Source organism: Aptenodytes patagonicus, chromosome 2, assembly GCF_965638725.1.
Source record: "Aptenodytes patagonicus chromosome 2, bAptPat1.pri.cur, whole genome shotgun sequence".
NCBI lineage: Eukaryota > Metazoa > Chordata > Aves > Sphenisciformes > Spheniscidae > Aptenodytes > Aptenodytes patagonicus.
In genome coordinates, this window is record NC_134950.1 from 154,862,225 (window position 1) to 154,879,026 (window position 16,802).

The 16,802-nt window shown below is 49.0% G+C and overlaps 1 protein-coding gene across 4 annotated transcripts in view; it reads left to right on the forward strand.

Annotated features, from left to right (window-relative positions):
* JCAD (junctional cadherin 5 associated) overlaps positions 1 to 16,802 on the forward strand; it is a 66,976-nt gene that overhangs the window by 18,742 nt on the left and 31,432 nt on the right. For 2 of the 4 annotated variants that reach the window (XM_076331781.1, XM_076331779.1), the window contains exon 1: positions 14,776 to 14,840. The exons of the other annotated variants lie outside the window; for them this stretch is intronic. The gene's annotated coding sequence lies outside the window, so the exon portion shown is untranslated. Of the gene's footprint in view, positions 1 to 14,775; positions 14,841 to 16,802 lie in introns of those variants that run through there. 4 annotated transcript variants of the gene reach the window in all.

Here is a 16,802-nt window from a genome sequence, read left to right on the forward strand (position 1 = left end):
CCTCCACAGTTGTACTCACATTTCTTGGACGGTGGCATCGTACTTTGTATCCTCTTCTGCTGAGGAGGAAACAAGGCAGCTCTCCTGTAGCTTCAAGGCCAACAACGAAGACATCTCAAAGAAGAGTAAATCACGGCTCCATGTACACATGGACATGCTTTGGGCATGTCTTGAAGCATCTGCAGTGGGGAGCAGAGCTACTCAGAGTTTTGTGACTTAAAAACGTTCCTCCCAAAAGAAGGGATTTTATCATTGGTTTTTAAGTCCCTTGTGGGAAAATGTTGCTGCTCCAGCACTCCTTCTCCTCCCCATTTTGCAGCCAGGGCTTAGCAAAGGTCTGAGTTTCCTTTAGCTGGCAGCTGGGTGTGCTCGGTGCTTTCTGCTGCTGTCATTGAAGATCAGGCTTTGGAGGGCAATGTGCTTTCCACAATGAAATCTGGTTGGAAACAGTAAAGATCTGAGGGCTCCCTCAGCTGGAAAATCAGATTCGGCTTACCTGAATGTCAGGTCATCTGGGCTGGAGTTAATAAACAGCTCAGGACGGATGGGGACCAACAGTGATGGAGTTGCTTCTAGGAGCCTGTGAGGTCGGTTTCCTGCAGGGCCTGGCCCTTCACGCTGACTCGGCCACTGCCTTACGGCTCCCGCTGCCCTCCCCAGAGGACAGCACTTGCCTGTGTGAAGGGCAGCTGGTGCTGAGGACGGACCCAGCTCATTGCATGTCCCAAACCTGTTGGGGGTTCATGGCTTTGACACACCTACCCCATCAGGACTGGGTGAAAAGTGGCTGCCAGAGCCACGTGCTGCCATGGGCAGATGGACAGGCAGCACAACCTCACAAGCCTCCTCTTGGTGGGAAATGCAGCTAAAACATCTAAATGGTTATTTGCATCTGTCACCCAGCAGGCCAGGTCCCACTGCTGCTGGGCTGGCCAGTACTGGGGACACCAAAACGGACTGTCTTGTGTTCCTGAGGTCATCCTACCTGCATCCCTAACCATATAGCCAAAGTCCATGTTTTCCTCCTGCCCCAGAAATGTCTGTAGAGGTCGAAATAGGTGGATTCTGCAAGAAAACCTTGGTATATGGTAGCTCTGAATATGCTGAACTGCTTGTAGAGAGAAGTCCCTGCTATGGCTGTAAGCCCACCTCCCTGGAGCATCCCACACATCCTCCTTCCCTGGGCACGTGCTGTCCAGTACGGGGTCTGAGCACCTCCATGCCGAGCCCGGAGTTTCTTTCCAACGTGGCAGAAGAAGGCAGACCCCCACGCACACTGTGGGTTCTTTCTGGGACTGCCTGCGCAGGCAGGGCTCTGCCCACGCTGTCAGGAAGCTGTGCAGTGAGATACCTCACTTTGGAAGAAGGGACAGGGACAAAGGTGAAAAATGCAAAAAACTCACTGAAAATGTGACTCCTGGTTGCCAGGGCTGTAATCCTCCTCGTAACCCCGCACCGCTGCAGCTGAAAGAGAAAGAGAAGGTGGTTCAAGGCAGCCAGAGGCTCTGCCATGGGGATGCCATGACCTTCAGAGGACGCACGGGGGGATGGCAGGTGTTGTGAGGGGCTCCTCCCAGCTGGCACCGGTTACAGCAGTGCTCCTTCCCATGGATGTTTCGGGGCCCCGGCATGCCTGGATTTGGACCCCTTCTGCTGCCAAGGCATGAGTGCCCCCAAAGCAGGGACCCCACCACCGCATCCTCTACCGTTCTCCTTTTGGGCATCGCACCACAAAATGGGTGCGGTGGGAAGGGACCTCCGGAGGTCATCCTGGGACTCAGGTCACCAGCCCTTACCCTGTTAGCCCATCTCCTTCAAGTCAAAGATGAGATTATTCCCTTCAGTTGCCAGAGGCTGAAAAAAACATGACTCAGATCTGATTTTGTACCACTGCAGTTAGATTTTCTGTCCTGTGCCAGGGAAACAATGAAAGGTGAAATCCCTGTAGGGAAGGATTTACAAAATTCTGTGGGAAATTGGTATTACAGATAATTGTTTCCTGCTGAGGGGATCTAACAGAACTTTGCAGAAAAGCTGACCTTTTCAGCAATATCCACTGCAGCTTACCTAGGCACAAAAGTCTGTCTCTAGCATAAATGTGCTTCACTGCACATTTTCCTGCTGCACCTGAAGTCTAATATTGGTTAATTCCACCGGGATTTCCTTTAAAAGAGATACCATAGTGTAAATGATAAACCTGTTAAATTGCAAATGAGGTGAAATGGTGGGTGCTTTGGCCTCTGGAGAACGAAGACTTTGATTCTTAATGGTAGCTATTGAGACTTACCTGTTGCAAACCTGTAGGGAAAATGTATTTACTGCCAGAACAAACTCTCCCTTCCTAAGCAGGCTCATACTGCCGGAAGGCACCAACTTTGTTTCATAACATTTGGCTGAGGACAAAAAAGACACTTATGAGCAGCTTCTTTTTTGTATCTGGTTCCCGGTATTTTGAGAATATGTCCTTTATTTCTCCCTGTTGAAGGTATACCCCATTAAAATGAGCCAGCATTAATAGAATAATAAATATGACATTTGATGCAATGCTAGCTTTTACCATTGTATATGATCATGGATATGCTTGTACACATCCAGAAAAATCCATTTTTTTCTCTAAGCCAAGACACCTTTGGTAAGCTACTCTGAGCTGCAATAGTGTTAACAGTGGATGGGAGTGTGGGTCCTCAGACAAGCTCCCTTCTTCACTCTTCCACTGAACTTACCAGAGTAGACTGATGGCACTTGCTGGATCGGACACTGCTGTCCATTGAATGAAGCCCTCTTACTCAGCTGCCTCTGACAGCTCTAAACGTGAAGCAACAGAGACTTTGACCTAGACAAAACTTCTGCTTATAATTATCACAATCAGAACAAAACCAAGAGCACTGTGACTGTTTTATTAATAGTGTGCTTTGCTGCTCCCAACATTTGCAAAATCTGTGTATCTGGCTCTCCAAGAATATTACTACTTGGACCTATTTCATATGGATTATGAAGGATAAAGACATTCCCGAAAGCTCACTTGCCAGCTCTGCTGCTCTGCCAGCACCAGTAATTTGAGAAGGAATGATGGTCCCTTTGAAATACGGATCGCAGCATGGCTGGAGTACAGGGCCCAGCCAGATACACATGCATGGACAGATCTGCAGATGATTCATTTTCTGTCCCACAGTAGCCCTCATCTTCCCTCTTCTGCTGCTCTACAGTTTTCCTGCTGAGGACACATGTAGGCAGAGAAGAGACCAAATCTGACCTTTGAAATAATTTCGGAAACATGCCTCCACATCAAGCTCTCCTCCTGATTGTAGGAAGAGGAGCCAGCAGCAGAAGGCTGGAGCAGGAAGGAGCTCAGATCTCATGTTTTCCTCACATGTCTCAGTAATAGCTTTATGAAGAATTAGAGCATTTTTGCAGGACTGAAGGGTGCTGACGGCATCTGGTTTAACATGATAAACCTTGCTTGTCATCCCAAATTTATTGGCTATCAGATCAGCTCATCTGTTAGATTGGTATAGTGGCTCCCTGACATCATCAGGAGTGAATGTGTTACATCAATTAAGCCTTTTACAGTCCAGCATGGCTTTAGGTAAACTGCAGTAACTGAAGGGCTTAATGAGAAAAACAGCCTGCGCGTGTAGAGCCCTACCTGAGACATATATTTGAAAAGTGCAAGTGTCTGTTACATGGACCCCTAACTGCTTTATCAGATGAGAGGAGAAACCTGGCAAAGCTTAACGATCTCATGGCAAGACACGTGAACGTGGTTGAAAGATGTCTGTCAGATCATCGAAACAGATACTCAGGCTGCGGGAAGGGGTGCTGCCGTCCCAACTAAGGCATTCCCAGCACACGTACCTCAGCTCGTCGTCTACCCAGAGAGCTTCCTGGGAGGTAATCGGCTTTTTCAGGAGCAGGGTGAATAAGCTGTAGTAGAAGAACACCTATGCTCTCTCTCGCTCCCTGTAAGTCACAGAAGTTTGACAATCAGCTTTCTGTAACTATTTTGAGCTCTATCTTGAGGAAAAAGTCACATGGACAGACATACTCTGCGATGTAGTAGAAGAGTTGGTTAATGGAGGAATTTTATACCATGTTAGGAATGACTTTAAGCTGCTCTTGTACAGCTTTTTTGATGGGTGGCAGTATGAGTGGCTTTGAGCCTGGCGTCCCATGACCCATCCAGTTTCCACACACGCAGCAGCTGCCAGACTGCGAAGTCCACCTGGCTCTACCGTTCCCTATCAGGCCATCAGTAGCAAGGGCAATAGAAGAGGGAATATCTGTTTTCTGCAATGGGTATGTTCACCACTTCTATCCTTGACCCCTCTTAGGGAGTGGGAAAAGGGGAGTGCTACATGGGAGAAAATGTACCCAAGCCAGGCTAGTGGCAGCCTCTTCCCTTGTCACCCTTGTGCCATGCTTGTCATGACTCTCCAGCTGCAAAGAGCCAGCCAGCACTATCCCCCCCATGGTGGCTTTACTGATGGGGAAGAGCAGCACCAGCCATGGTTTGAGCAAGAGCAGCTCCAGCTGCTGAATTCAGAGCCCAGGACACAGTCACAGAGCATCTGAGCGACCCCGAGCACGGCCACCTTGTCTGCAGGGTTGGATGGCAGAGAGGCAGGAGGCAGGCTCTGGTGGCCAAGGCCAGCTAAGATGGCAGCACCTAAAGTGACCCCCATTGCAGAAGCCCAAGTTTTTAAAGAGGTTCTGGGAAGGGGTGTACCTAAGTCCTTAGGCAGCTGTGAATTGCTGTCTTGGATTTAGGCACCTAAGTGCTTTTTTGGACCTCATCCCAAACACTTCATTGAGTGAATGTTGCATTAACAACAGCCCAGTCAGAGGATAAGCAGCAACAGAAATGCTCCAAGCTGCTCTTTTAATGCATCCTAGGATGTGAACAAATGATCACTGCGGAAACAGCTGTACTGGGTTATGGTGTCATTGCCCCAAGCTGTTTCCTTCATCACTTCTACAAGGAAACACCCCTCAGCAAAGCTTTCCTCACTGGCTTCACTGCAAAACCATCAGCCTAGTGCACTCCAGAAAACTAGCCAGGCTAGTACCACTGATGGTGTTGAAATGGATTTGTAGCTCCCACCATCCATGCCTCTGACCCTGTTAGGGAGGAAGGTGGCTCCTGGTAGGTAGGGGAGGACAGCATCTTACAGTAGTATTGTTATTTCTGTAGTGATTGTTTGCTTCTTTCCTTGAAAATGGAGTGGCCACTTGTAAGGACCTGAGCTATGCTCTGAGCTTCGCAACTCGCTCTTCAGCTTCCCTTCTGAGATGTGTCAAGTACTTACATGGTTTGTGGTGCTGCTCATGACTACTAAGTTCATGTTCAATAGAAGAAGAACAGAGGCTCTTCTAGAAATGATGGGAATTAAATGTAAGGCTGCATGTGCTGTTTTTCACTTTGGGCAAGCGTACTCTGACTTTGGAGGATACATGGTTGTAGGTGCAAGCTGCCTGCAGGCCACAACAAAAGGCAGAGCTGAAGTAAGAAGACTCATTTCTATTTTAACTTTATCCTTGGAGTGGATGCAGCTTGGCTTCTCTGATGTTGTCTGCCTGACTGTAAGTTGCACATGCAGGGGAGGGTTTAATCTCCTTTCAAACAGCAGTTTATTCGGAGGCTAGCTGGCTGCTTTTCTCCCAGAGCCTTCCTGAGGACGGACAAGGCACTCCAAAACAGCTTGAACAAAGGATCTCCTTCTAGGTTCAGGTCTTTGTGAGGTGAAGGGAGGTCTTGAGAGGTCCCCCCCAATCTGGGCAGGGGGATGTGGGAGCCCCCAGTGTAGGGACTTGCCTGTGGGGATGACTGGGTTTGGGTAGGGTGACGACATGATTAAAGAGTGTGAGTGATATAAATGCCCTGCAGCACCCCGGTCTTTAAACTGCCTGCCTCCTAATGAGAGCCTGCGTGACGCTTCTGTATCACAGCACTGCAATACGCCCAAATATCAGGGGGGAAGCTTGAGCCAGCAAAAGAAAGGATGTGACAAATTAAGGCTTCCGTGGTGGCTGTTTCTGATCCAAAGCACAGAAAACATGGTGTAAGTAGAAGTGTAATTTCCACTGATGAGTCTGAAAGCCCTCTAGTGAATCAGGGGGTTCCATTTTCCCTCTGGTCCTGGGTAGAAGGAGGGAAATGGAAGAATTCAGCTTGACAAGAAAAGCATTTTGGTATGAGAGCTTGGATTTCTCTACCTTCCAAGCAAGATTTCTTTGTTAATGTCAGTATCAACTTCTACAAGATAATTAATAGATTTCAATGACTTTCAAACCCAAACACAATCCCTACAGACCTGCCAACCTTTATGGTGCAGGCTGACATTCTGTTGTTGGTGCTGCAATCCTTTGCACAGTTGCTGTAACTTAAAGGTTATCGAGCAAAACCATGTTTCTGTAATGCTGCTCAGATAAGTTCTTGGCAAAAGTACTTTTCCAAAAATGTGTCTCCTCTCCAGTCCCTCCAAAAGCAATTCCAGTGGAGAGCAGGTAAGAAATGGGGATGACAGCAGTATCTGCAGAAGTGCATACCCTGCTGTAAAATAATATGAGAGCAAGTAAGAGTTAAATTCAAGACTAAAATATATATGCTCAAGACAAGTTTATTACTGTGGGCCTAAAGACATCCTCACTCGCTCCTCTAAACCTGTCCACCAGCGGGTGTGAGGGGGAAGGAAAGCAGCTTGGCAAGCATGACTCTGTGCAACGGGGATGCTCTGTGCAGCTATATTTTTCTTTTTTTGGATTCCCACTTGAAGCAGAGGTGGGTCTGTACCACCCCCACAGATAACAGCACACTCCCTGTGTGATTTCATAGCTTTAAGTCAGGCATTTGGAAAAGATTTTTCTATGAAGAATGGATTTGAGCCATAATCCTTTGACCCCCTGGCCCGTTTGAGACGGCCGTGACATGTCATTGCTCTCTGATAACGATTCTCCATGCTGCCTCTGCCTGCTCCCGTGGGGGTGAGCTGCACCGGGGCGGGTGCACGTCCCTGGCCTCACTCCAGAGCTCTGGGATCTGTGTAATCTCCAGTGTCAAGATGTGTTTGGATACAGAAAGCTGCGACACTCTGGTATATATCAGCTAGATAACAGGAGCATCCCCCCTCCCGAGGAGACAGATGCTTGGTGCTGGGTGTTGAGCCGCTGAGGGCCCGTCCCTCTGCGGGCTTTCTGCCGGCTCTTTAACCCTGGATGACAGTCACCTCTTCAAGGGGCTGTTCTTTGGAAGATAAACATAGCTTTTCTGGTTCAAAAATTACAAGCCATTCTCACATTTTTTTCTTTAACGGAGAAGGACTGTAATTTCAGCTTTTTGGGTGAGGCTTTTTGTGGGAACGCACTGGCAGGAAGGGGTCTTGCAAAATCTTGTTGAACTTTTTGAATACTCCTGTTACAGACAAGCCTTTCTTCATGCTCTGCCCTTGCTACTGTGCTCAATTCTTTTACGAAAAAACCCAAACAACCTACTATAGATAGATTTCTCCTCTTGATCTCTCAAAACCCAGCTCATGTAGATCTACAAGAGGGAGGCAGTATTTCAGAAAGGACAGTGCAGCCCTTTGAAACATAAGATTTAAAAACTAATGTTACCCCAGCTAAAAGCTGAAAGTGGTGATTTAAACTTAAATAGCTATTACTTAAGTCCTTATGGAACTAATAGGAACTATGCCACAGAGCATTTATAAAAAGAGCCTTTTTGTTGTGTGCTGTGGTTTTGTATTAACACTCACCATTGCAGCAATCCTCCTCCCTCCCCAGTGCGAACTTGCGCGCCTCAAGGAAGGGCTTGCTGCAGAGGCTCCAGCACGAGCCGTACCCAAAGCCACGCTGCTCAAACCACGGCAAGTGCTGTGAGAAGGATGGTCTCTCAATTTTGAAGCTGCGTTTATCTCCTACCTTTTAAAGGCAAGCAGGAGGACTGTCATGCCAATAGCTGGCCCACAGCCTAGAGCTGCCGGTCCAATGCCCTGTCCTGCTGCATGCTCCTGCCTGGCTGCACACATGTCCCTCAGCACCTTCATGCCTCTCTGTGTGGCAGTAACCGGGGCTGGGGGAAGGGGTAACCTGCTCCGGGGCAGGTTTCCTTAATTTTGCCAACAATTACAGCCTGGCCAAAGCTTTGAAGAGTGCAACCCCTCCAGACTCTATTTATTGATATTTACTGCTGTAACTATAGGTTCATTTCCCGTCAGTATATATTTTTCTTTGTTCCTTATAAACCTCAGGGATTCAGTTGTATCTTACAGCAGTGATTTTTACAGCATAACTATATCAGTGGAAATAAATAAGAATCCTTCTATCAGTACTGTATTTGCCATCTTCCAGCTAATTGTTTATACATATATGTTCAGCAAAGGGAGGAGACATTCCCAAACCACCTCTCCTGTTTCTACATTACTTCACATACCTTTATCACCCTGCCCCTTGTGCACCTCATCCCCCAAGTGTCCCACTATTTCAGACTCTATTCTCCCAGATAAAGAGCACTCAGCACACACTATGTGTTTGCGAGTTAAATTATCTATATTGCTAAGAATATGTTTGCAGCTGTTTTGAAGATGAAGTTGCTTTTTTTCAAAGTAGATTTGCAATTAGTTTCATGAAAAAGGCAAAGAATTTTTAGCTAATGCCTGTGGGCAACCTGAGTTCGCTCTCATCCTGTGCTGTAACTCCAATAGGTCAGTATCCGCTCTTGCCACAGTAAATCTGGAGTCACAGTTGGATGGTGCTGAGGTGTAGCTTGAAATTCTGTGAGAGGACAGGGTGCATCCTACTGTTTGACTAGACCTACACTGGATATCGAGCACGACCCGACGGGCTGCTGAGTGTTGGCTGGTAACTGCTGACCACTCACAAGTAACGGTGAAGTGGGCATTTTCCCTGGAGATCATCAACATCTTGTGGTAACACAAGATCCAACCAGCGTCTGCTTTTCTTTTACCTTATTTGAAGTGTGTTTTCCATCAGCACTAGTCCACACAGTGATGTTAACAGGATCCACAACTCTTGCTAACCCCTTCTTTTTGACTAGAGAAATCAAGCTAAAACCTTGCCTGTGGTTGGAAAAAGACCACTTCCCGGCTGCACCCGTTTCAGCCATGACCTCATTTCCCAGTGTCTGCGAGACTTCACTCCTTAATGAGTGAAGCTCACACCACTAGCAGAAATATCTATGTGGCCATCACAGCTTAACCTCCGTATGTACCTTCGTGGAGATTGATGGAGCAGCAATAACATCTGTATTGTACCGTTTGTGTACCCTTGTACGTAATGCATCAAATCTATATTACTTTATTAAGCGAATGCAGGGATTAGCCTTCTCTAGAGTAGTAAGCATCCAAATTTTAAACTAGGAAAAATAGGACAGATCCAGCACCAATATGCTTTGCTACTGCGTAACTATTCCCCTTTCATCTTCCCCTACCTTTAGGGACAACCCTCTCGATCCCCAGTCCCGACACCTTGCTGGGTGGCCGGCTGGAGCTCCTAGCCCTTCTCGAGAGCTTTTCAGCTGAACGACTGTACAAATATTTTGGTCAGGAAACTCTCCTGAAAAATGAGGCCTAACTGTTCTGTTCCTCAGCTGAGCGAGGGGTAATTACTGTGATAACTTCCCATCTCTCCTGGGTGTTATGATGAGAAACTCATTAAAGTTTGCTGAGTACCCTGAGCCAAGTCCTTGAATGAAAAGCTGTAAGGATTATTTTAACAATACTTAACACTTCAAAAAGTGCAAAGCAAACTTCAAAAGTTTTGGGAGCACTACCTAATTTTCCCAAATGTAAAACAGCTAAAATCCGAAGGGTAATTCGTGTGCCACACCTCAGCCTTTTCGGCAGTCTTCACAATGTTCAGGTGTCTTCATACACACAGTGTGTGTGGACACTTCCTCCGTGTTAACTATTCTTTTATTTTTTAGCTTTTTTCCCCATTTTTCCTCCCTCCAGCACACATTTGTGTGTCATACTTTAAGACTCTGAGGTACATCTAACAGAGATGATAGCTGAGTCCTCACGTTAGGGAAAAATATGCTCCACTAGTGCAGTGAACTATTACTCCTCCCCAGCAGCCTGTGGCCCAACACCTTGCCCAGACACTGACTGCTGTGCATAAAATCGTCCGTGCAGAATGGTCACCACGCAGCATCATGAACTGTTTTCCTCTATTCAATACAGACCCACACCCATCCCATCTGGTTCTTTGGGATGCTTAGGAAGTGATAAAGTAGTTCAAGAACTGCATCCCCAAATACCAGGTCAAAATACAGCTAAAGAAGCACCAAAGAACTGGCAAATGAAAACATCCCCTCTCTATGGCAGTGCTTAGTGTTTCCCTTGATGTAGCTATAAAATATCTGAAGCTCCTCTATTTCAAACTAAAAAGAGGTGCCAATTCTATAAACAGGTGATTACTGGCGGGATGGGTAATGTGACATGTTTTCTTGCAAAAGGGTAATAGCTGTTTTGTTTATGACTAGCATCTGTTCTAAGAAAGTTTAATGTATCATGGCTGTAACATGCCATATAGGATGGACAAGAGGAAAAAATAAGCGTGGGTTTAATAGCACATCTGTGGCTAGTTAGTTATGGTAAACTTCAGGTATGTGGTGATTTCAGTGTATGTTCCAAAATGCATTCCCGGCAACTGCATCTAAGACAAAAACTGTTACAGTCTTTCAGGGGATAATTAATGCACCTAGTCACTTCAAACCACCCCAAATTGTGAAGAAATCTGCTTGATTTCAATGTAAAAACCACTAACGCAGGATCACCTCCAGAAATGAGGCTCCAAGCCTGCAACAAGCTCGGTAGGAATGGCAGGAAAGCGCTGGCCTCGAGCAGCAACGCTGATGATGGGACATAAAACATAAACAGAGGACTCCCGATCAGGGAGGTTTTGAGGCCAGAGAGAATTATAAAGGCATAAAGCAGCAATAACTTGCACCGAGCAGAGCAGGACTTCCCATTCACTCATCACACAGCAATGGCACGCAGCAGTGCTGCTGCTGAAGAACTGGCGGGCGTACAGCATGTCTGTGTGTTTTTCCTTTTCCCTTCCCTGTGCATTAATTCATCTGTATTTCCCCCATCTGGCCTGTCTCTCTTGTGTTTGTGTGTTTCTGTTTTCCATGATTTCTGTCCATAACGGCCACTCACTCAGACTTGCAGGCGCTGCTTTTCATCTCCCGAGGAGCCGAGCCCTGGCGTTCCCTGCTCACCCACGCACGTGGACCCACTCTACTGTGTCCCACAGGATGCTGGTCTGAACCCGACCACTGTGATACAGGGGACAGCTTTACCGCTTGCTGGGTTCATGCAGTCCCTCCATGCTCCTGTCCAGATACATGCCTTTGCTGCACACAGCCACTGCTGGCATTCAATTCAGGGTTTCTTTGCCCTTCTCCTTGCCCCCTGCAAGCCATGCAAAGCAGAGGGGCAATAACGGCTCTCTCCTCTCTTGCCCCATTGTGTCACCCTGCCCCATCACACTGATTTTCACCCATCTCAGGAGTCCTCAGTGGCAGGGCAGAGGCTTTAGTGCTCTTTTCTCTTCCGCAAACCCTGTTTGTATGCTTGTCTCGCAGCCATGTTTAGTTCTTCCAGCCTTTTCGAGGCTGAAGCTCTAAACTGAAGAATGTCCAACTGCGGTCCCCTTCTCCAGAAAGAGCCAGGAAAGGGAGATCTCCCCAGGTGGCTGCAGGACCGTGGGCTTTGCAGGGGAGCAATGCTCTATCAGTTGTGCACGTTTACTCTGACCATCAAAAAGCAGAATTGCTTTCCTGCCTCCTCTGCTTTTCTTCATCCTTGCCCTTCTCCTGGCAGTCATGGTCTGCATTGCAGTAGCCACCTGAGACCACAACCCCATTGATCTGGGCACTGAGCTAAGGCAAAACCAGAAGCAACATCTGCCCAAAGGGTTTGCTCTCTAACAGGCAGAGGGCAAGATGCAGCAGGATCAAAGGGAGTCCCTGAAAGCCGCACGGCTGCTGAGGAGCACAGCCTGTCACAGCACTCAGACTTCCCAAACCACAGACTAATGGCTTCATGGGTTACACCAGCCCTCTGGGCGATCCCACTTGGACACCACTTGGGGCTGCCAGCTGTCCTCGGTCGTTAATTGTGAATCCAGCCTGAGAGATCCCTCAGATTGTCTCAAAAATCATGCAATTTGCTTTCTGGTGTCTGACCGTGGAGCTACGTTCAGCTCAGGTTTTCAGGCTTTTCTCTGTAACAGGAGATCTGGAAGCATGGGCTGCTGTTTCCTTTTTTTAGGAGGAAAGCTCTGTTTCTCAGCTCGAGGCCCTTTGACTTGACTTGACTCGAGGGAAATCTTCAGTGACTGCAGGACTCCAAACAAATCTGCAGAAGTGCCTCCTTCCAAGGGCTGCGCCTCCCTTTGCAGCCCATGAAGTATTCTCAGAAGAGGTGTAACAAAAAATACCCCCAGGTGCAGAGAGGCAGCTCTGAGGTGTGCTGTCCTCTGTGCTTTTATCGTACTCTCTGCAGGCTGTGACCTCCAGAAAACAGAAAGACGTCCCTTCCTTTCACCTTGACATTTTTCAGTAAATGATCCAGATTTCCTTCACTGGAGTGGCAGCTCCAGCCTGTGCCCCTCCTCTTCCCATCCCCTAACGCCAGTGCTGCAGCAACTTTCCCAACGGAGAGCAGAGAGCTCCGGCAGCGAGAACCCGCTCTGTGCGGTGCCTCGTAACTACCCAACAGGGAGCAAAAGCTTTTTGGCTTGGGAAGGAGGGATGTAAACAGGACTGTCTCCTGCAACCAAGGAGAGCAAACAGCTCCGAGTTGCAGCAAAGCAGATGAGAAAATCATCCTGGAATTCTTTTTCATACAAAACAGTAGAGACAGGTATTTAAAAAACCCACAACTCCCAATTTGCCTGTCAGAGTCAAGATATTTAAATAATAAACTGTAACTTGTGCCAGCACGGCTTCCGTGATGAAAAGCTGTGCTATCGTCACACCCACAAGAAACTGCTCTGTGACAAAACCTAAGCTTTCTACTGATTGACTGTGTCAGCTACAAGGCTTTACCATGGGAAAATATGGGGGGTTCCCAATCAGCAAAGCCGCAGAGAACTCCGCAGGTACCCTGCAGGGATGGGGTGTAAGGTGCCTGCGCAGGGTCCTGCTGGAGGTCCCCCTGCCGCCGGTGGCATTGCCCTTGGTGGATGCTTCATGTGTCAGTGGCTGCAGGCTCAGAGCCTCACTGCTGGAAGGCAAAAGGAGATGTCCGTAGAAAAGCAGGTCAATGATGATTACTCCCAGCTCCCCACGAAACTGGGGCACCGGGAAACCTGTACTCGGTTCTGGGCTCTCCCGCAGACTTCTCCCCTGACCTTGGATTCACCGCATAACTTCACTGCCCTTGTTTTCCTGCTATTAACTAGAGCACGTATTGAATAGGACTCAATTTATGAATATGTGTAAAGCGCTTTGATAGCCTAGGGTAAAAGTCAATTAAGACATGGTGAGCAGTTGGTGGGCCCAAGCAATTGCTGAAGTAAATGATTCACAAACATACTCTTCCGAGAGTGTCATTAAACCAAAACAGATTTGCAAATTATTCACCTGTTTCTAGAGGCTGAATAAATGACGGGGAGGGGAGAGGTGGGGAAGCAGGCAACCAGCAACGCTTCAAAAATGTTTTCCCAGTGAAAACCATGGTGAGGACGAGCCCTTTGGGCGTGCAGCCATGTGCCGGCAGGCACAGCGAGCTTTGAAAGGGTCTCCTCTGGTCCCTCTCCATCCTTGGTGGACCCCAGTCTTCCCTTCTGCAGATTTTCCTCATGCTGAGAAAGTTGATCTCTTTCTTCTCAGCTGAGCCATGTGTTGAGGTCAGCTGCGGAGGAAGGGGGCAGGAGGTGCCTGTTCAACTTTTCGGAGAAAACAACCTGCCCCATGTAAGAGCGTGTTCCTGGCAGGGCTGTCACTGCCAGGGCAGGCTCCTGGGTCAGGCCCTCCTGGGTTATCTTTCTGGAAGGATGCACTGCTGTTGGACATGTCCCGACCCAGCTTCGCAGCTAAGTGTCCATGGAGCTAGCCTGTGACAGGTGGGCTTTGGTGCTTGAAGCTAACCAGACCTTCCAGGGCTCGGCTTTTTTAGCTTGCAAATGCCTCACGCACATTTCACCGCCAGTGCAGGACATCAGCTTCCCAATGCACAAGGTAACATGTTTACAGGGATGGATTAAAGGTGGATCCCGGGCTGGGAAGGCAGCGTGTAACGCCTGCAAGGGCTGGTGCCTGTGGCTTGCTAAGGGCAAAGAAATGTTTCTCCAGGCCGTAAGCACGGCTCCGCGGGTGGAGGTCTGATGCACTGCTACCCCGGGAGCTGCCCCAGCCCCACGGCGGGTGCTGGGGACCCTGTGGGGTGATGCAGGCATCATGGCCCGGCCACCCGGGCTGTGCCAGGGCTGCTCTGGGCGGGGACGGGGTGGGTGCTGCGGGAAAACAACACAAAACAAAAAAGGTGAAAAAGATAAAAGGCGGGGGGCGGGGGGGGGGGGGGGGGGGGGGCGCGGGGAGGGAAAAAGAAAGAAAAAAATCCCGCAACGTTTCTTCGGTGGAGAAACCGGCGCCCTCTCGGCTGGGATGCTCCGCGCCCAGCGGGCGGGGCGGGACGGGGCGGGGGGGGGGGGGCGGGCGGGGCGGGACCGCCCCGCCCGCCCCCCCCCCCCGCCCCGTCCCGCCCCCCCCCCCCCCTTCCCCGCCGCGGGCTCGGCGCCTCCCGGCTGCCGCGGCCGCTGAGCGCGGCGGCCCCAGCCGCCACCCGAGGGTCCTGAGGCGGCCGCCCGGAGAGGTGAGTCCCGGCAGGTCGCGGAGGGGGTAGGGGGCAGCTGGAGGAGCGGGGGAAGGACGCGGGGGTTCGGAGGTGTCCCAGGGCGGGCGGCGATGCGCGGCACCGAGGGACGCATCCCTCGGGTTCCCGTCCCTGCTCCGGCCGCTTTGCACCTGCTCGTTCCTCTCTTCCCCCCCATCGCCCCCGTCTCTCGAGGGGCTCCCTGCCCACATCCCGAGCCTTGCAGAGGGGCCCGGCTCCCCCGGGGAGCTCGCCTTGAGCAAGAGTCCCTGGGAAGTTAGTCGGTGCCGCTCGCTGGAGCCGCTCACCTCTATTTAACGCCTGTCGCCCGGGACGGGGGCACCGGCTGCGACTCGGTGCCGGCTCCCATTGACACCGACCAGGATGTGGCATCAGGGTCTGAAACATCGGCTGCCGCCCCTCTTGGTGTTTATTCTTATTCCGGCATTTGCACAGCAGTCAAATAGGTCTTTTGGGTTATTTCCTTCTTGGTGGTTGTTTTAAACCATGTACTGTTGGAAGGGAGATGAAAAAAAGCTGTTATGTCAGAAGGAGATCTGTGCTGTTATGTCATTTTATAATTGCCTCAGAATTACAAATTATGGCCTTAGTCTGCCACTGGATCTGTGCCAAAGGACTCTTGCATCTATTAAGGGTTGGGGTTTTTTTCCTTTCTTTTTTGTCAAGAGTTGAGAATAATGGCTTTTTTGTGGCATGGACCCTACATGTTAAGTTACTCCAGCCCATGTCTTTAAGTGAAAATACGATGTAACTGTTCTGAGTATTCAGTCTGATCCACACAGTCAAGACATTAAATCTTGGCTAGTGACAATGAGAATTGTGTCCTGCTGAAAAGTATTCAGCGACATTTCTTTGCATGAGCTGAAGCGTTTTCTCTTTGTTACGTTAGAAGTTCTGATTCTGCCCAGAAACGCTGTTGCTGTTTGTGGGTAAGACACATGGAAAATAGCAACCTTCCAGCTTCAAACTTAAGAATATCAGATTAATGACAGAGAAGGGCTCTGCAGTTCAGAGATGCAGCCACTGCGAGAGCCTCAATTTGTGCCAGCGCTTAGTTTGTAATCAGAGGCTAGATCTGCCCTACCCTACTACGTTCTTGCAGTTCTGCCACTCACCATGGTACCACTTGGAGGAAAAAAGTGTGGTCTTGCCAGCAGTTCCCTTTGCCGAGGATGCTGAGGGCAGCAGGAGTCCGGAGGAGGTTAAGGCAGATTGCTGCCGCGGGAGTAGAGAAGCTGGGCAGGGCTGTCCCCCTCAAGGCAGGATGCTCTCCTAAGCTGTGCCACCGGCACATGTTACAGTAACAACTAAAATACCAACTTAGTCCGTTGTTTCGAAGGCTGGTCCCACTTCTTCATCCTCCCTTCCTATGGAGATGTTCAGGATTCCTCCATGCTGCAACATGTATTCGCCAGCTCTTGGAAAAGACGGATCTTTCAGAGTCTGCCAGGCTGTGTGTATCAAGTGGCATATTACAGTAGTATATTGTTCTTTAGATGCATAATTTCACTGGCCTCTTATGACCTAAAAAGCACACAGAAAATAAACAAGGGCATATTGTTTGGTGGGAAGGATGCAGAAAATTCTTCTGCCTTAGCCGTTAGTTAGGGAAAGATTACTTTTAAGTGTTTCTCCTGATTGTCAGAGAAACGACATGGCCCATGTGAGCTTGGTTTTTGCCAAGCAGACTTTATTTGGAAGGTGAGGCATTTCTGAACTTCTCGGTCACCTTGGAACTAGTTACGAGTGCATAGTAAAGTCCTGCCCAAATCTTCTCTTCTAATTAATTTGGCTGGAGGCCATCCTAATTAACCTTGAGGGAGTTCAGGGGTGGGAGAGCTTGGTATGAAACAATTGTTCTCTTGTAATTTGCTGTTCACAATGTGTTGACCAAGCCATGAGCTGCATCTCTAAAATCCTCTGGGTCTCTTGCTGAAGCCG